Genomic DNA, 21,966 nt, shown 5'->3' with positions numbered 1-21,966 from the left:
TCCGCAATCTAGGTTCCCAACCTGGGGTCCATGAAGGTAGTACTGGGGGTCCACAACTTGGGGTTTGTGAAGGTAGTACTGGGGATCCATAATATAGGTTTCCAAATGTAGGGAAACTCACATATCATGGGTTTGCTATTTATTTAGTTATTAAAAAATTATATTTATTTTATTATTAATTTATTAATATATAGAGTGGACTATATGATCCATATTTATCCCGCTAGTAGTTTCCATTCACAGGCCTGGGGGGCTATTTATATGGTTTGCCAAATCAAAATTACCAGTTGGTATAGCTTACTGTTAGTCTGTACTTCCATGAACAGTTAAATAACGAGTTCAGGAAGGACTAGCTAGTGTTGTAGTATGTAGTCTGGTTCAAAATAATGGATCCATCAAGATCACATGAGCTCTGGCTACTTGCAGATCAGAAGCTAGATTCATGAAGTTGTTACGCAAGCACTTATGAACCTGTACATCTTTCCTTAATACACACCAAAATCACAATTGCGTGATGCATTATATGAACAAATCCACAAGGGCCGTGACTAGGATTCGAACCTGCATCCGAGAGCATACTAGATGCTGCCTTAATCGACTGAGCTACGACATGGTAAAGTGCTACCATGTCGTAGCTCAGTCGATTAAGGCAGCATCTAGTATGCTCTCGGATGCAGGTTCGAATCCTAGTCACGGCCCTCGTGGATTTGTTCATCTTTCCTCAATCTTTGATGGCTTTAGTTACATTTATTAAACAGTTTCCAAGCATGAAAACTTCCCAATCAACTGTTGTTATTGTTATAAACAGCCTCCTTGAGATTCAGAGCACATTAACCATTTAATAATTGTAAACGAAGCCGCCAAAGATTAAGAAAAGATGGACAGGTTCGTAATTGCTTGTATAACTGCTTTACACTGTACACCATAGATTACAATGACAACAATGAATTCACACAAAATACACCATGGAATACAATGACTCTTCTCACACAATACACTATGAAATACAATGATCCTTTTCACATAATACACCATGGAATACAATGACCGAAAACATAGTTGCCAAAACTGTGCTGAATTTCAAAATATACCTGGAAAAGATCATCAAAGCAAATGGAGGGGACAGGGGGAAGAGGGGGAAACTTCAACAAGCCGCTGACTTCCTGTTCTCATCAAAGCCACTAGGGTTAGTGGCCCTCGGGTAAATCAGGTAAATTATAATTCCCAGACAATTACAGCACAACTGATAAAGTTAGGCTAGAGTAATATAAATTTCTGGTAAATTTAGAGTGATATAAATTTCTGGAGTAATATAAATTTAAATTTCATAGTCACTTTACTGACAGTTATAAATACCAGTCTGCCGTCAATACACCCTCTGGTGAAATATTTATAATCAGGAGTAGAATTCATAAATAGGCCTAAACAAAAAATAAAGAAAGTACATTAGTTTGCATATGAATCTGATGAGAAAATTCCTTGATTAACATACATTTCCCTACCAATCAAATGATCTAATCTTAAGTACGTCTCAGACTGTCTTCTTCACCAACTCCAATGCTAAATAATATTAAAACAAAAATCTCCATAATTTAGCTACAGAGTATATTAAATTTTATATAAATTTCCACACAGAGCAAAAACAAAGCACATTATTATTAACATATATATGAAGAAAAACATTTAAAGCTTTGTTTAATCTTTGCTAAACTAAATAGATATTTCTATACTTATAAACAATTTCGAGTTTTCCTACAGTGACAACTTCTGTAGTTCTTGCTTGGTCATCTAACTTTCATAAAAGAGCAATATAATAAAATATCTTCAGATTTTTACCTTTCATGGTGAAGTGTTTTCACAAACAAAATATAATTACCTCTGAAGAACATCCAACTGACATTGTGATTAAAGGTAAGTTAATATACCATTATGTGCCTTATTATCCTTCAATATTTTCTTAATTATCTTCCACACTCAAAGTGTTTAGCCTATTATCTGCATGTATCATCTTGTGCCTCTTCATATGTCCTAGCTGACGGAATCTCTTCCCACACTCTGGACACTCATGAGGTTTATCACCTGAATGCACTAACATATGAATCTTCAAATCTCCAAGACGACTGAATTTCTTCCCACACTCTGGACATTCATGAGGTTTGTCACCTGAATGCACTAACATATGAGTCTTCATACTTCCACCTTGACTGAATCTCTTCCCACACTCTGGACATTCATGAGGTTTGTCACCTGAATGCACTAACATGTACCTTATTATAGTTCCACGTTCTCTAAATTTTTTGCCACACTCGGCACATTGAAAAGGTCTCTCATCCGCATGCACCATCCTGTGAGTCTTCATACTTCCACGCTCACTGAATCTCTTCCCACACTCTGGACACTCGTGAGGCTTGTCACCTGAATGCACTAACATGTGAGTCTTCATATGTCCATGCTGACTGAATTTCTTCCCACACTCTGGACATTCATGAGGTTTCTCACCTGAATGCACTAACATGTGAGTCTTCATACTTCCACGCTCACTGAATCTCTTCCCACACTCTGGACACTCATGAGGTTTATCACCTGAATGCACTAACATGTGAGTCTTCACATGTGAAGGACTGGGGAATACCTTCTGACACTGTGGACACTGGTGAGTCTTCATCTTCTTTATGACAGGTGCAGTTTGTGTGAAGGTTTTCTCCCCCGGATGTTGGGAGAAGCGTCAAGGCTTGAGTGTTGTTTCTTAGAGTTAGACTTGATGTGAGCACTTGGCGGTCAATGGTGGTGCTTCTTCTTTATGATAGGTGCAGTTTGTGTCAAGGTTTTCCCTTAATGCTCGTGCTGGACATCACTGGCGGGTGCTACTAAAATGGCGGCGGTTGTTTACCTCTCATCACCTAAGCGTTCCAATGTTTTTGTCTGGTTCCACATATCATTTTTCCTACTTCTTATTTTTGTTTATAAGTGATCATTTACAATTAACACTTGTATTTTTATTTATGTTTTTCAATCAAAGAATGTACTTGAAATTGTATCTTTAAACATAAAGCCACACGATTATACTTTTTGAAGGAAATAGCTCTCCCATAATGGATGCACTACATACGCAGAGTTGACCAACAAGTTTTTCATATTCACTTTTATTTATTTATTTATTTATTTATTTATTTATTTATTTATTTATTTATTTATTTATTTATTTATTTATTTATTTATTTATTTATTTATTTATTTATTTATTTATTTATTTATTTATTTATTTATATACAAGAAGGTACATTGGGTTTGTGAGAATACATTGGATAGTACAGTATTTACATTCTTGTAAAGCCACTAGTACGCGCAGCGTTTCGGGCAGGTCCTTAATCTAGCAGATAATTTTAAGTAGGTAATTTCTATCAGAATTGATAAATGATAAAGATACATTGCAAGAGAAAAATGAGATGAGAGAGCTTAGTAAGTATATTAAAGCACATTGTTATATTAAAGCTCTGATTGATTACATTGACAGCTTGATTAGTAATTTAAACAAGATTAATAGACACCATACAGCAGATTGACAGCACATATAAGACAGCAATGATCACAATGGTGAAGATGTTCAGATTGGGTACATAAAGATTGGGAGACTGGGTAGCAAAAGATACAGATAAACCAGATTTATAAACACCATACAGCAGATTGGCAGCACATATAAGAAGACAGTGTAACGGTTCTATTGTTACGTAATGGTATGGTGACAATAAACACAGACACTAAGATACTATATATATATTTGGTCTAATATACAGAAGTACACAGGTGATACATTGGTGTGAGTTGAGCGCACTGAGCGTCGGTACAGTATCTCGCAAGTGTCTGCTCTAGACCACACTTGAAAGTAGACACTGGTGAATGTTTGCTATTCTGCTGCTTATATGCTCGGGCAACTCCTCACCTTGTTGCCCGGGCAACGCCTCACCGTGTTGCCCGGGCAACGCCTCACCTCATTCATCTCCAAAGGTTGACAGGAATATTAACAATGCATTTGGAGCGAGTATATTATTGGGATAATCTACTCCCTACAGAACTCCCCCTCCCAGGGGATGAAAGGAAAAATACTTGATCAAGGAACTTAGCTGGTCGGTGAATTGTACGCCCTGCTCGCGTTACATAACCATCAAAGTTAACTTCCTCCTCTTCGCTGATGTCATCTAACTGGGGTCGTAGGGTGGGAGGTCGCACAGGATCATCCGTCATCATAGGATCAGGTTGTGGTGCGGCTGGTAACTGGGGTTGTAGGGTGGGAGGTCGTACAGGATCGTCCATTGTCGTAGGTGGCGGTGCTGCTGGGGTCGAAAAGTGAACTGCGTAGTCGGCGGATGTGTCTCTGGATTTAGCAGTGTCGCAGACGTTGAGACGAAGCCTGGAGCAGAGCAGAGAGCTGAGTGAGGCCGGAGTCGTGGAGCTCTATGTGGGAGAGCGTGGTGGCTCGATTGAGAATTGTGAGTGTCTAAACTTGGGGAGCGAGAGCGTGGCGGCTCGATGCGGTCGTAGTCTGCTGTCTGCTCTGTGTCGAAGCTGTAGCGTCTTGGGTTGATTAGGACTGTACACGCCGAGTACTACATTGTTGGCTGTGGAAATTGTAGTCTGGTACCAAAAGATGTAGGTAGTGTGTGGACAAGCTCGGTGTAGCAGGAGAGAAGAATGTGCATAATTGTTGCGTCCTTGGGTCGCTGATGGAGCATTTAGATCCGGGGCGGATGGGCTCGGGCACCAGGACATTAGGAGGTAATGTAGGCACGTAGTTAGGACAACGAGGTAATCACTGCTAGAGCTGAATTGTCCTGGAGGCGACGAAGAGTCGGAAACGCAAGCTGTAAGTCCTGTACTGCGCAAAGTGCTTGAGTCGGCAGAGTATCAGAATGCAGTGAACGTGTAGTTACTGATGAAGCTGCCAGATGAGTGAGTAGTGATCGTGGAGCAGCAAGCCGTAGTAGATGAAAATGCAGAGACGATCGCGATGAAAATCATAGCTGTGGCAAGGGTGTTGGCAACGTTCCATGACAGGTGGCTGCGGTCCACAGCAAGCAGCAGCAGTGGAGGTCCAGTGAGAGTCCATGTTGTAGTCCATCGTGGCTGGGTATCGTCGAAACTCTCTGGGGTCACCAATGTAACGGTTCTATTGTTACGTAAAGTATGGTGACAAATAAACACAGACACTAAGTTACTATATATATATTTGGTCGAATATACAGAAGTACACCGGTGATACTTTGGTGTGAGTTGAGCGCACTGAGCGTCGGTACAGTATCTCGCAAGTGTCTGCTCTAGACCACACTTGAAAGTAGACTAGTTAATGTTTGATTGATTGATTGATGAAGATTAAGCCACCCAAAAGGTGGCACGGGCATGAATAGCCCGTAAGTGGTGGCCCTTTTGAGCCATTACCAGTATCAAGAGCTGATACTGGAGATCTGTGGAGGTGCAAATGCACCCTGCATGACGGGAGATGTCTCCTTTGTGAATGTGTTAAGATGAAGATGAAGCCACCCAAGAGGTAGCACGGGCATGAATAGCCTGTAAGTGGTGGCCCTTTTGAGCCATTACCAGTATCAAGAGCTGATACTGGAGATCTGTGGAGGTGCGACTGCACCCTGCGTGACGGGAGATGTCTCCCATGTGTTAATGTTTGCTATTCTTGCTGCTTATATTGCTCGGCATCTCCATAGGTTGACAGGAATATTAACACTATATTTGGAGCCAGTATATTATTGGGATAATCTACTCGCTACAAGCACATCTAGGTGAGCACATTTAACTGAGCACATCTAGGTGAGCACATCTAGGTGAGCACTTCTAGGTGAGCACTTCTAGGTGAGCACATCTAGGTTAGCACATCTAGGTGAGCACATCTAGGTGAGCACATCTAGGTGAGCACATCTAGGTGAGCACATCTAGGTGGGCACATCTAGATGAGCACATCTAGGTGAGCACATCTAGGTGAGCACATCTAGGTGAGCACATCTAGGTGAGCACATCTAGGTGAGCACAACTAGGTGAGCATATGTAGGTGGGCACATCTAGATGAGCACACCTATGCAAGCACATCTAGGTGAACACATCTAGGTGGGCACATCTAGGTGAGCACACCTATGTAAGCACATCTAGGTGAACTCATGTAGGTGAGCACACCTATGTAAGCACATCTTGGTGAGCACATCCAGGTGAGCACACCTATGTAAGCACATCTAGGTGAGCACATCTAGGTGAGCACATCTACGTGGGTACATTGTAACACGGGGAGGGTTTCTCTCTACTTATCTTGATCTTCTACTCCCCCTCTACCCGTATTCTTACTTTTTATTCTCTACCAGGGACTCCAAAACTTTTACCAAAGCCAACTCCACGCCACGTGGTCCTAAAGACGATTGACCGACTTAGGATTCTACACCCAGTATGACGTGACCTAGGCTTTGAGCAAAACCCTAGAGTCGCCTCCGCCGCCACCACCAGACCAGTAACACAGCAATGATCGAGGTCTGGATCGATCACGCTAATTAATCAACCTTGGGGCTTGATCCCTACTATAACCGATGACCTTGAGTGTGGAATAAATTACACGGTAATGATGAATTCCGATTCGATGTTAGAATCGGCGCCCAATACAACTCTGCCTCGTGTGGACCACGTGACCAGGACAAGTAAACATAAAAAAAATGGAAACAATAAAAATGCAAAATATTAACTAATTAATTTATTAATAGAAAAACTAAAACAAAATCTAAATATGTTCACTCCCTGTCACTTTAACACTCCCTACTTGACCTGAATGGCAAATGAGAAGGCTATCCCTATAATTAACAAATAGCAACTATACCTCTATGTTTTACCAGCTAAAGATGTTGGGCTGGTCTTGGGGAGAGGTAAGATGGTTGACCTCTTCCAGTTGATCTTGTGTCCACACTGATCTGTCCTCGTCAGGTCTAGCCCAGACTAGAGCATTGTATTGTTCCGCATAGACTAAGTTTTACCAAGTTACTTAGCCAGGTTTAAGTTATAACAATTAACCTCTGTTGTACTTAATTGATCCAGACTGGTTGAATTATTTTACTGAAATTAAATTACACAAACATCTAACGGCAGAGCTGTTCCCGATCCCCAAAATGGTTAATTGAACTTTGAGAAATAGTAGACATGTCAACCCTGATGACCTATGACCGCCGGTCACTCCGCCTTACAACTTAGATCTGAATCGTGACGTCACTGATGGTGACTTAAACTCAATAATTAGAATACTCTTGATATTGTACCCAGTACTATTATACAATACAATTTTAATACAAAATGAATAAAGGCTAATTTATCTAAATTACTGAATACTATAGGATGGTTCATTATACAAAACTATGAACAAAGATGCCCGCCATTTGTGACTCAGACCTGCTAATCCCCAGGGGAATGTGCGTTGAGAGGTCAGGTCCCTACCCGAACTTCTGGAACCTTCTGGAATAATTCTTACAACAGCCTAGTTTGTTACAACATCTAGGTGAGCACATCTAGGTGAGCACATCTAAGTCAGCACATCTAGGTGAGCACATCTAGGTGAGGACCTCTAGGTGAGCACATTTAGGTGAGCACATCTAGGTGAGCACATCTAGGTGAGCACATCTAGGTAAGCACATCTAGGTGAGCACATCTAGGTGAGCACAACTAGGTGAGCATATGTAGGTGAGCACTTCTAAGTGAGCACTTCTAGGTGAGCACATCTAAGTGAGCACATCTAGGTGAGCACATCTAGGTGAGCACATCTAGGTGAGCACTTCTAAGTGAGCACATCTAAGTGAACACATCTAGGTGAGCACTTCTAAGTGAGCACATCTAGGTGAACACATCTAGGTGAGCATATCTAGGGGAGCACATCTAGGTGCTCACCTAGATGTGCAATTAGTATTCAAGAAAATTCGAGAACAACTGTCCAAAGCTACAGCCGAGTTCACTCTAGCAAGAAATGCACGAACTAAACCCAGTAAAATAACTATTGGATCTGTAGTAATGATACTTAACCAACACAGGTCTGGTTCTATGTATAAGTTAACTAAGAAATTTTTGGGTCCATATAAGGTAATCGAGCTTATTAAAGGTAACAAATACAGACTACAGAACTTGTTAACAGGAGAGTATATAAATGAGCATTTAGACCACATGAAGTTAGCTAAAATGACTGTTGACGAGACTGATGAGGAAGATGACAATGAACTTACCCAGACAGATACTCCTACTCGGACACCACCTTCTGTGGTTGACAGACCACTTGATGTTCAACAACCCCATACTAGCAATTATAATCTTAGATCTAGACCTCTCGTTTCAACCGTGCACTCACCACATGTCCATTGGCTAGATGTTAACGAGGTTATCTCTCAAGATGATAGTTTGTCACATGAAGTTTCATCTGTTCCGGACCTTCAGTCAGAGCCAGAGTTGTATAGTGCTCTGGATGAGCTAGGTGTAGATATCCGCAGAATTTATAATTGAGTGCACTCTGCAGTTATTCTGTTTGTTTTGAAAAAAAAAATCATTTGCAGTATTTCTACCACATGTGTCTTATTATTACCATTATATATAATGTATAGTTTTTCTCAACTTTATTTTGTTATAAATTAGATGCCATTGTTAAGTCTACTACCATTTGTATTTTTACAGTGCTTGTCATAAGAGTTATTATTGTTCTAGCAACCACATTGAGGCCAGTGAATCCTGACTGCTATCACGCAGATGTTAGTCTTCTTGCTCCAGGTCTTGTATATGCTTGTAAATATATGGCACATTAAATATATTGTACATTGGTCTTGTAATTATATTGTATATTTCGGGAAAAAAAAGAGAAAAAAAGAAAATCATTATCTATCTTGAAATTCATATGTGGTTGTTAGGTCAGAACTTTGTTCCATTAATGTAATAATTGTTTAATTTTGTATGGGTTTCAAGCACATGCCATTGACACATGTTAATAATTTTGTTTAGGCAATACCTTGAGTTGTATTGTTCATATCTGATCAGTAGACATCCACATGTTCTTAATACTCTGGTTTAATCAAAGCATTGTTACCATGATTTTCACCTATTATGATGATTTTTTTTTTTTTTGGTGCATATATGCCGAGTTGTTAGTATTACGCACACCTGATCTTCTTTCAATGTTTTATTATGCAAATTTCACATGTAAGCCATTATTGAATGCCACCGAGGTCCTTTCAGTATCATTGTAACTATATAGCTAGCCAGAGCTTGTCGACAAGGGACGTCGACTTGGTAGCGTGTCCGAGCGGTGTTATACTCAAATTCTATGTCAGTTGAAATGTAACCAATCACAGGCAAGTAGACCTCTGACGTCATGCCAGACAGAGGAGCTTCAGCGATGCTCCCAGCAGCCTCAGTTCTCTCTCAGACCCAGAGTAAGGTGGACCTCGGTTGGCCAGATATATACCTTGTTGTCTCGGTCAATAAATATATACAGAAGCGACTACTGTGTCTACATTCAACCCGAACAAGGCAAACGAATATATCTAATCACCTACCGAAATACACACATCAATAATCTTTGTGTCACAAGTGATCAACAAGAGGCTCACAGGTACATTGGGATTGAGAGGATACATAGCATAGTAATTACATTCTTGTAAAGCCACTAGTACGCGCAGCGTTTCGGGCAGGTCCTTAATCTAAAAAAAATTTAAGTAGGTATTTACCTGCAAAATTTATAAAAATGATAAAAGTTACATAGCAAGAAAAAAATAAAAGATGAGAGAAAATTGTAGGCATATTAAAGCACATAGGTAGCTCAGATTGATTGCAATGACAGCTTGAATGGTAGTTTAACAAAAATTAATAGGCACAATACAGCATATGGCTAGCACATAAAAAACAGCAATGAACACAATGACAAAGTTGTTTGGGTTAAGTACATAAAGATTGGGTGATTGGGTAACACTAGATACAGAGCAAATTTAAAGCTCAGTGTAGGAAACTACGAAGATAAAATTAGGAACTTTTTGGTTTTGCTTTTAAATGAGGCAAAAGTTTGACAGCATTTCAATTCACTAGGGAGTGAGTTCCATAGACTAGGTCCCTTAATTTGCATAGAGTGTTTACACAGATTAAGTTTGACCCTGGAGATATCAAAGAGATATTTCTTTCTGGTGTGGTGATAATGGGTCCTATTACATCTGTCCAGGGAGAGTTTCAGAGCATGGTTTGCATTTAAGAACAGGGTTTTGTAAATGTAGTTGACACAAGAGAATGTGTGGAGGGAGTTAATATTTAGCAAGTTAAGGGATTTAAACAAGGGAGCTGAGTGTTGTCTGAAAGCAGAGTTAGTTGTTATTCTGATAGCAGATTTTTGCTGGGTGATGATGGGCTTAAAGTGGTTTGCAGTGGTAGACCCCCATGCACAGATACCATAATTAAGATAGGGATAGATTAGTGCATAATATAGTGAGAGGAGAGCAGAGTTAGGAACATAATATCTGATTTTGGAGAGTATACCAACTGTTTTAGAGACTTTCTTAGTTATGTGTTGAATGTGGGTGCTGAAGTTGAGTCTCTTGTCTAGGAATAGGCCAAGAAACTTGCCATCATTTATATTACTGATGTTAATGTTATCTATCTGTAGCTGAATTGCATTTGATGATTTGCTTCCAAATAAGATATAGTAGGTCTTTTCGATGTTTAATGTTAGTTTGTTAGTTGACATCCATAAGTGGACTTTTTTTAATTCATTATTCACAACATTATTTAGTGTATGTGGGTTTAGGTCTGAATAGATAAGGGTAGTATCGTCAACAAACAATATAGGTTTAAGAATATTAGAGACATTAGGCAGATCATTGATATATATAAGAAATAGAAGAGGTCCTTAGATACTGCCCTGTGGCACTCCAACAGTTGTTGGTAGAGTGGAAGAGGTTGTATCATTGATGGCTACACATTGGTGTCTGTCACTAAGATAAGATCGGATGTAGTCTAGGGCAAGGCCTCGGATTCCATAATGCTGGAGTTTAAGTAAGAGGTAGTTGTGATTAACAGTATCAAAGGCTTTTCTTAGGTCAATGAAGAGTCCAATCGGAAACTCATTTTTGTCAAGGGCTGAGTAGATAACGTCAAGGAGACTAATGATTGCATCATTGGTGCTCTTTTGGGACCGGGAGCCAAACTGGCAGGGGCTGAGTATGTCGAATTTTACGAGGTAGGAATAGAGCTGTATGTAAATAATTTTTTCAAATATTTTTGATAGAATGGGTAGATTTGATATTTGTCAATAGTTGTTTATGTCCGCCGGATTGCCTCCTTTATGGACTGGCGTTACTCTTGCTTTTTTAAGGATATCAGGTAAGGTGTGACTTTATTGGATGAACCATAGATGTGTGGCTCCTCTTGCATGATAGTATGATGATGGATGGAATTACTGGTGTCGATTTCACTTTGCATCAGATGTACAAGATCTTGTTGAAGTTCTCGGTGTACTGCTGCTCTCAAATTGCTCATTGACAATCCAAGGTTACACTCAACATCTCCTTTAAAGGCAGATTCTTTGGCTAACTTATCAGCTCTATCATGCATTCGGAGGCCAACATGAGATGGAGACCACATGAAATGGACTCTGTTACAATCCTTAATAATTTTGTCTAGCTTCGGACACGAGCACGTTACAATTATGTGTTAAAGAGTTGAGAGCAATTAAGGACGATAAGGAGTCACTTACAATTAATGTATCAAGTTTGGAGACTTGTACACATTTCAGTGCAAGAAACAAGGCAAATAGTCTGAAGGGTAGAGGCCCAGTTGTTTATACGGACTCCCCACTCAAAGTACAAGCCATCGCCCATTGTCAGCACAACTGCACCCGTGGTGCGGTGTAGGGAACCATCAGTGTATATGATTTGAGAGAGAGAATGCTCTGTGGACAGAGCATCAATATGGCTTAAGGCGTTGATCTTTGCCTCAAGACGAAGCTTGGGCTGCCCTCTAATTTGTTTCTTGGGTGGAAAGAGAGGGATTAAAATTGGAAAGGGTTAATCTCCCACGGTGCAGGAAAGTGTCGTTGTTGTTTCTCTTGGTACAAATTATAAAGCTGATACATTTTGAGTTCAGTTCCAGTTTTAGTTATCCATTTAGAACAATGCTGACCTTCAATAAAGAAATTCTGGAGGGCTTCTGTGCAAGGGTTAGGATGAGTTAGCCTAAGCATTTTTATACCAATTTGACAGTTAATTTCAGTAACACGATCAACAAGAGCGTGTTTATTAAGATATTAAATAAGGTAGGACTGAGGACATCTCCCTGCGGGGTGCCTAGTTATCCATTGATGGATAACTTAGGCACCCCCTGCAGAGTGCCTAAGTTATCCATCCTTAGCTGGAGCATCTCTGTGAATTACATAATTTATCAGTATTGTGCAGCCTGTGATCCCTGCCTGGCTAGATACTGATACCTAGGTAATTGTAAACATATGTAGTTTCACTTGGGTTATAAATATGTCTATGGTAAGGTATTTAAAATGAAGCTTATGTTTCTGTCTTTCTTAAGACACATAAAACATTTTTTGTTTATTAACGAATTTACGTGAAATAAACATTGATGTGTGAGAGAGAGAGAGAGTAGCTCCGTCGATCGATCAAATATCTTCGGTTTTACTTAAAATATTTGTCTGGTAGATATCTTACATATAGTTCCCATTTCTGTCTTTATTCTGACTAATTGTTTTGGTTTAATAAGTTATCAAGATGTTTTTAACAATAACAAAAGGCAAAAGGCAACAAAAAGGGAAAAGGCAAAAGGCAACATGAAAAGCACTTGTAAAACTATCTCTAGTATCCTAGGAACTAAACAACACTCACATAACCAAATAAAACTCTACAAGGATGGGGGTATACCGTCAACTGACTTAGAAATGGCAAATGAATTTAATAGTTTCTTTTCATCGGTTGGTGCTAATCTTGCCAGTAAAATCCCACAGACTCAGACACATATTAAAACATATCTCTCAGGCAGCTATCCAAACTCTCTTCTCCTTTCACCAATCAGCCCGGCAGATGTTGTGTCCATCATACATTCTCTAAAAACCAAGGCAGGGAACACCAGTGAAATTCCGTCCATTGTGTACAAGAGAGCCTCCCATGCCCTTGCCCCACCCATAGCACTACTGTTCAACAAATCTATGGAGTATCACACCTTCCCTGATATCCTCAAAAAAGCAAGAGTAACGCCAGTCCATAAAGGAGGCAATCCGGCGGACATAAACAATTATAGAACAATATCAAATCTACCCATTCTATCAAAAATATTTGAAAAAATTATTTACAAACAGCTCTATTCCTACCTCGTAAAATTCGACATACTCAGCCCCTGCCAGTTTGGCTTCCGGTCCCAAAAGAGCACCAATGATGCAATCATTAGTCTCCTTGACATTATCTACTCAGCCCTTGACAAAAATGAGTTTCCGATTGGACTCTTCATTGACCTAAGAAAAGCCTTTGATACTGTTAATCACAACTACCTCTTACTTAAACTCCAGCATTATGGAATCCGAGGCCTTGCCCTTGACTACATCCGATCCTATCTTAGTGACAGACACCAATATGTAACCATCAATGATACAACTTCTTCCACTCTACCAATTACCGTTGGAGTGCCACAGGGCAGCATCTTAGGACCTCTTCTATTTCTTATATATATAAACGATCTGCCTAATGTCTCTAATATTCTCAAACCAATATTGTTTGCTGACGATACTACCCTTATCTACTCAAACCTCAACCCACATACACTAAATAATGTTTTGAATAATGAATTAAAAAAAGTCCACTTATGGATGTCAACGAACAAACTAACATTAAACATCGAAAAGACTTACTACATCTTATTTGGAAGCAAATCATCAAGTGCAATTCAACTACAGATAGACAACATTAACATCAGTAATAAAAATGATGGCAAGTTTCTTGGCCTATTCCTAGACAAGAGACTCAACTTCAGCACCCACATTCAACACATAACTAAGAAAGTCTCTAAGACAGTTGGTATACTCTCCAAAATCAGATATTATGTTCCTAACTCTGCTCTCCTCTCACTATATTATGCACTAATCTACCCCTATCTTAATTATGGTATCTGTGCATGGGGGTCTACCACTGCAAACCACCTTAAGCCCATCATCACACAGCAAAAATCTGCTATCAGAATAATAACTAACTCTGCTTTCAGACAACACTCAGCTCCCTTGTTTAAATACCTAAACTTGCTAAATATTAACTCCCTCCACACATTCTCTTGTGTCAACTACATTTACAAAACCCTGTTCTTAAATGCAAACCATGCTCTGAAACTCTCCCTGGACAGATGTAATAGGACCCATTATCACCACACCAGAAAGAAATATCTCTTTGATATCCCCAGGGTCAAACTTAATCTGTGTAAACACTCTATGCAAATTAAGGGACCTAGTCTATGGAACTCACTCCCTAGTGAATTGAAAAACTGTAAAACTTTTGCCTTATTAAAAGCAAAACCAAAAAGTACCTAACTTCATCTATTTAGTTTCCTACACTGAGCTTTAAATGTGCTCTGTACCTAGTGTTACCCAATCTCCTAATTTTTATGTAATATCAAACAACCTTATCATTGTGTTCATTGCTGTCTTCTTTTATGTGCTAGCCATATGCTGTATTGTGACTACCAATTTTTGTCACCTACCATTCAAGCTGTCATTGCAATCAATCTTATATTGTTTCTGCTGTATTGTGCCTACCAATTTGTTGTCAACTACCATTTTAAGCTGTCATTGCAATCAATCATAGCTACCTATGTGCTTTAATATACTGTACCTATAATTTTCTCTCATCTTTTTTTTCATTCCATGTAATCTGTTATAATTTTTTTGTCTATAAATTTTGCAAGTATTTACCTCCTTAAAATTTTCTTAAATTAAGGACCTGCCCGAAACGCTGCGCTTGCTAGTGGCTTTACAAGACTGTAATTACCATATTTGTATCCTCACATTCCTTATGTACATTCTTGTATATGCATAAATAAATAAATAAATAAATAAATATTCTTTCGGCGTTCGTCTATTCCAACATGGGGTGACCATTTTGAAAACGCGATACTTGGGTCTGTTTCCATTATTCTTCAGAGCGCTTCAGTGCATATATAAATTTTTGGAGTTATAAATTTCCAATTTAATTGGGCAATTAATTAAAATTAAAATTGTTATTTACCCTGTATTTAGGTAAATGGTGCATAGGCAATATGCCTCCTTCATCACTATTAAGACCAAACTAAACTAAGTCCAAACTTTGGACTAAAAACCAAAGTTGGGAACATTAGTGAAATACCATCATGGAATTCAAGAGTACCTCCCATGCCCTTGCACCACCCATAGCTTTGCTGTGGGTGATGCAACCCTTGCTCAGCCCTTGACAAAAGTGAGTTTCCGATTGGTCTCTTCATTGACCTGAGAAAGGCTATTGATACCATAACTACCTCTTAATTAAAATCCACCATTATAGAATCCGTGGCCTTACCCTGAACTGTATCTGATTTTGTATCCCTAAATGTATCCAAACCTATCATACTGACAGTCACCATTATGTAGCCATCAATGATACATCCTCTCCCACTCTACCGTAGGGGTGCAGCAGGGCAGCATCCTAGGACCCTATGACCCTAGGGCAGCATCCTATTTCGTATATACATCAATGATCTGCCTAATGTCTCTTACATGTTTAAAAAAAATCCACTTGTGTATGTCAACCAACAAACTTACACTAAACATAGAAAAGCATTTTACTTAAATAAATAAATAAATAAATTGTTAAAATGTCTTTTGTTTTGGTCAGGATGAGTGAAGCAATGAAGGGCGATTTTGTTTTTATTAATAAATACTTTACTCCTCCCGCGGACACAAGATCGTGTCCGCCGGGGGTCACTTGAAACTGCCCGAGTAGACATATTTTTTTGTCCGACGAACAAATATTTCTTTAAAATTCAATTCTTATCCGATCGACTTGGGGATAGTATGAACATGTTTACCATAAAATTTATGTTTTCTCTAACAGCCACATAGTCTATTTGGGAGACCGGCATTGGTTTATATCTTCGTGGTGAAACTATTGTAGATCGCCGAGGTATGGTAACAGGTAACACTTCGCCCACTTCCCACACTCCTGCGGGTAGGCCGCGATCATGATTCTACATTTATATGCATATGTCCGTGTAGGGAATTTTATTGCGATCTCAAAGATGCCAAATTTAACGCTGTAGGACAAGTGTGGAGTTGACAACCCTGAAAAGAATGGAAACATCTCGTCGCTGTTTGGAGCTCACGGCTAGTGACCCACTTAGTTTCTTTATTGGTAGTGGTTTAAATCACAGTTTAGTGACATTTTATACATATGTTCTTCTAGGACATTCTATTGCGAACACATTGGTACAAAAATGAAATGTGTACATCGAAAACTAAGGTCAGCACAGTGAAAAGAGTATACACTTTTCCGTGTTGCCGCGCGATCGCCCGAAACTGTGATTTCGCTTGGAGCAAGTTTTGGTCCTGTTTGTGGAGAGAATTAATTAATTATTAATTAAAGCAGCCAGGATGAGTGAAGCCATTAAAGGCGATTTTGTTTTTATTAATTAAAGCAGCCAAATGGTGCTGCCTTCAGGTGTGGTGCTGCCTTCAGGTGTGGTGCTGCCTTCAGGTGTGGTGCTGCCTTCAGGTGTGGTGCTGCCTTCAGGTGGGGTGCTGCCTTCAGGTGTGGTGCTGCCTTCAGGTGTGGATCTGCCTTCAGGTTTGGACCTGCCTTCAGGTGTGGTCCTGCCTTCAGGTGTGGTGCTGCCTTCAGATGTGGTGCTACCTTCAGGTGTGGATCAGCCTTCAGGTGTTGTTCCTCTTGGATGATCTTGTCCCTCTCTGTCTCACACCTGTAAGAATGAGTGATATGATTGATGGGAAACAAAGTGCAGGCAAGACAATGGAGGCCAGTAGTAATCAGCTTGTCAGTACACAACTTTTGCCCTTGCTTCAAAAGAGCCAGGATTCCACTATTATTTTTGGGTGATAAGTGCTTCTCTTCAATAGTGTACTTGTTAGGATCCTGTAATATATAAAATATTTAATGGGATTTAAGACATTTACAAATTTGTCTGAAAATACTAAAGAAATTAAAATATATAAATAATGATTTTTTTTTTATAAAAGTTCACATGTAAAAGACACCAGTATATTAAAACCATGGAATTGTCTACCTGTCAAAGCCATAAATAGCAAGACATAAAGTATAAAATTAGTATATATAAGTCTAAAGTTCTGCTGGATAAATGTTTATGAAGAACTGAATTTTAACACACATTTAATTTAAGCTGTTAGCTTACCTTGCTTAGATATGAAGGGAAAATTCCACATAACTCTTTAGTATGTTCGGTTAAAATCTCTCTTTTCTTCTTGTAATATGTGAGATAATGCAGCATTTCTTGAATGGTATGTTGTTGCTCCTCTCTGGACCTCTTCTGAAGCTCCACATCTTCTACTGCCTTCTTTTTTTGAGCCAGGGACACTAATAAAAGAAGAAAATTTTATTACGCTAAGTAAACTAAAACTCAATTTAATGTAATTACAGTTTAGGTACTTGTATAATACATTTATTTATTTATTTATTTATATATGTACAAGAAAGTACATTGGGATTGAGGATACATAGCATAGTAATTACAATCTTGTAAAGCCACTAGTACACGCTGCGTTTCGGGCAGGTCCTTAATCTAAGAAAATTTTAAGTAGGTATTTACCTGCAAAATTTATAAAAAATGATAACAGTTACAAAGCAAGAAAAAAATAAAAGATGAGAGAAAATTGTAGGTATATTAAAGCACATAGGTAGCTCAGATTGATTGCAATGACAGCTTGAATGGTAGTTTAACAAAAATTAGTAGGCACAATACAGCATATGGCTAGCACATAAAAGAAGACAGCAATGAACACAATGATAAAGTTGTTTGGGTTAAGTACATAAAGATTGGGAGATTGGGTAATTGGGTACATAACATACATAGTTTATTTTGCAGTATCAACCTGATAAAAACCTACAGATTATGATACTGCTCCTATTTTACAAATAGTAGTGAAGATATTTGTCTTTAAAAATAAGCAAAGCTTATCCATTATGCATGCTAAATGTTACTTGTCTTGATAATGCCAAATTGTAACCCCTGATAAAATAAGATGTAGTTACATACCAGTTTTGCTATGATGAGGCAGTAAATTGTGCCATGGCAGGATACCTTCTATTGCATCCTTTTCACTGAGAGTTTCAGAGTTTTCACTATTGTAGGTTTTTATGAAGCCTCGAAGCTTTTTCCTGTCACACCCATTTTTGTGCTGGAGTGAACAGCGCATTTTACTGGATGCTGCAAATAAAGTTTTTTGGCTGAAAGTTTTAAAGTTGTTACGAAATTTTCCTTATCCTTTACCTACATATAAATTATAGACAAGAGCTAAAGAGAAAATGCTTCAGAGTTAACAAAGACAAATAGTAGGCCTACCTACATGAGTGGCAATCAGATTTTTGCGATGCCTAATAGAGTCTGCAACTGCCTCGATAGAATATTTGATGTTCCTCGAGGTTGTTCCAGTGTTTAACTCTAACTCCTTACTAATCATTTGTAGGTCAGATCGCCATTCTTGAATCAATGACTTTTGAACATCAAGTTTGTCGATCTCATTTGAAACTGTTATTTCCGTCTCTCTGGCCTATTTGAAAATATAATAAATTTAATGAACAAATCACATCAACCGTGATGAGTGGTTCGAACCTATGGGCTTGGCATTCCCAGATGCTTGCTCTAGTCGAATGTGCCACAACATGGTCAAAAGAATTGCAACCTAGGCTACTACTGCACCCACAATTCATTTTTTCTTTATTATGCACCCCTTACCCTTTCCATGGGCGGTTGTGCATGCAGTTCCCCATGCACTTGGTCTATGTCCTCCAGTAGTTCTACCTCTGATGGACCTTTCAATACACATAGAATTCATATTATTGTGATATATCAATACATGGAGAAAGACATTGAAATGGAGGCATGAAAGGCAGAACTACTGAATGACAGAGACCGAGTTCATGGGGGAATTGTGTGAAACCTGTTTGGGTTCAGTGGAAGCCTTGGGATCCTTGTGGGTGCAGTAGTACTTCAAGTTGCAATTCATTTAACCATGTCGTGGCGTAGTGGACTAGAGCATGCATCTGAGAACACTCAGTGCATGGGGTTCGAACCCTCATCACAGTTCCTGTGATATATCACGATACTGTGATTTTTCTGTGTACACATTTGATATTACTTTGAATCATGCATTTAGGTTAATAAAATTAAATACTATATGCTGCCCTCAGGGCAGCATACTTGGCCCTCTCCTCTTTCTCATCTACATTAATGACCTTCCAAATGCCTCCCAACACCTCAAACCAATTCTATTTGCTGACGACACAACCTTCACTTACTCCAGTCCTGACCCACTTGCTCTAAATGCCACAGTAAATACTGAGCTAAATAAAGTCCATCTATGGCTAACTGCCAACAAACTCACCCTTAACATTGACAAAACTTTCTATATTCTGTTTGGCAATAAATCCTCCAATCAAATAAATCTCAAAATAAACAATACCCAAATTTGTAACAAATTAGATGGCAAATTCCTTGGCATTCTCATTGACCACAAGCTGAATTTCCAGGGGCACATTCTAAATATACAAAAAAAAGTTTCAAAAACTGTGGGCATTCTTTCTAAGATCAGATATTATGTACCACGCCCTGCCCTGGTGACTCTCTATTACTCCCTTATCTATCCATATCTCAACTATGGTATTTGTGCTTGGGGCTCTACTACCCAAAATTACTTACGTCCTCTAATTACTCAACACAAAGCTGCTATTAGGACAATATCCAACTCTGGCCCCAGACATCACTCGGTACCCCTACTCAAATCTCTGAATATGTTAGACATTAAGTCACTGCACATTCTCTCATGTGTATTATACATATATAAAACGCTAAACTATAATGCCAATCCTGATCTCAAAAGATTCATAGAAGGTTGTAACAGAACCCATGAGCACCACACCAGAAATAGATACAGTTTTGATATTCCTAGAGTACGACTTAATCAAACTAGAAATGCTCTACAAATCAAGGGGCCCAGAATGTGGAATGACCTTCCCAACCATGTTAAAGACTGTACCTCTCTCAACCAGTTTAAGCTAAAAACGAAGCTATACCTAATAAATTCCCTGTAACCTACCTTACCCTTCTATTGTCAACCAATGTCTGTTTTTTTTTTTTAAAGAGCGCTGTTTGTCGACATAATTGTATTTGTGATGCTTTTTCAGCTATGTTTTCATTTCTTGTTTTCATTCTACTCATTATGCTCAATTAGTATTAAGCTTGCCATTTAAGTTTATCATGCCCGAAACGCTTTGCGTAATAGTGGCTTTAGGCATTGTATGTACTAGCTCTACCTATAAGTCAACCATTCTTTGTAAAAAATTATTGTATGTATGTACCTTACCTAAATAAACATTTTATTTTATTTTATTTTATTTATTTATATACTTTACACAAATTAACCTTATTGTTATATTGCAAAAGTTCAAGCAGTTAATTCAAGAAAATGGTAGCTAATTTATAATGGAAAATATATGTAGTACATGATCTGAACCCATAACTAACCTATAAATGCATTATAATACCTTTCACATATAAATACATAGATGGATGGAAAATGACAATGTCCAATCGAACAGCATTGTCCTGCTTTCTCCTTAATTAATCTCTGCATTTTTTGAATGTGAAACCGTAAAGGACTTTAGACCTCCTGGCCTCTTGTACCACCAACTGTGTAACTATTTTATTGACTCAGGTGTTCTGGACGAAATCCTAACAATTTATCCAAAATTTGCTTGTCCATTTTAAAGAATGAAAAACAATTTTATTTATATTACTTCTAAGCTGCATCACTTATGAACCCATCCCTGCCCTTGTGTGGCAGTGCACAATAGAAAGTTGTTTTCACATATCCATACATTAAAACATTGATTGTAACCATGATATATATGTCCTTCAGCCTACAGTTTAGACCTATTGTCTTATGTATGAGCCTTTGTCCTGCGTGACAGTGAATACCAGCATTATCCTCACTTTAATAGGACTTAATTGAAATCCTCAGATTAAGCAAAATTGTAATTAATTTTGTTAATTATATTTTGATCCCCTACCGACCCTGTGGGCGGCAGTGGACCCCTTACCGACCCTGTGGGCGGCAGTGGACCCCTTACTGACCCTGTGGGTGGTAGTGGACCCCCTAATGACCCTGTGGGTGGTAGTGGACCCTCTACCGACCCTGTGGGTGGCAGTGGACCCCTTACCGATTCTGTGGGCGGCAGTGGACCCCCTACCGACCCTGTGGGCAGTAGTGGACCCGCCTACCGACCGTGTGGGCGGCAGTGGACCCTTTACCGACCGTGTGGGCGGTAGTGGACCCCCTACCGACCCTGTGGGCGGCAGTGGACCCCCTACCGACCTTGTGGGCGGCAGTGGACTTCGTACCGACCCTGTGGGCGGCAGTGGACCCCCTACCGACCCTGTGGGCAGTAGTGGACCCCCCTACCGACCGTGTGGGCGGCAGTGGACCCTTTACCGACCGTGTGGGCGGTAGTGGACCCCTTACCGACCCTGTGGGCGGTAGTGGACCACCTACCGACCCTGTGGGCGGTAGTGGACCCCCTACCGACCCTGTGGGCGGCAGTTGACCCCCTACCGACCCTGTGGGCGGTAGTGGACATCATTCCGACCATGTGGGCGGTAGTGGACCCCCTACCGACCCTGTGGACGGTAGTGGACCCCCTACCTACCCTGTGGGCGGCAGTGGACCCCCTA

Source organism: Procambarus clarkii, chromosome 40, assembly GCF_040958095.1.
Source record: "Procambarus clarkii isolate CNS0578487 chromosome 40, FALCON_Pclarkii_2.0, whole genome shotgun sequence".
In the NCBI taxonomy this organism is placed as follows: Eukaryota; Metazoa; Arthropoda; class Malacostraca; order Decapoda; family Cambaridae; genus Procambarus; species Procambarus clarkii.
The sequence above is the reverse complement of the archived record's forward strand: the minus strand, read 5'-3'. Positions refer to the sequence as shown.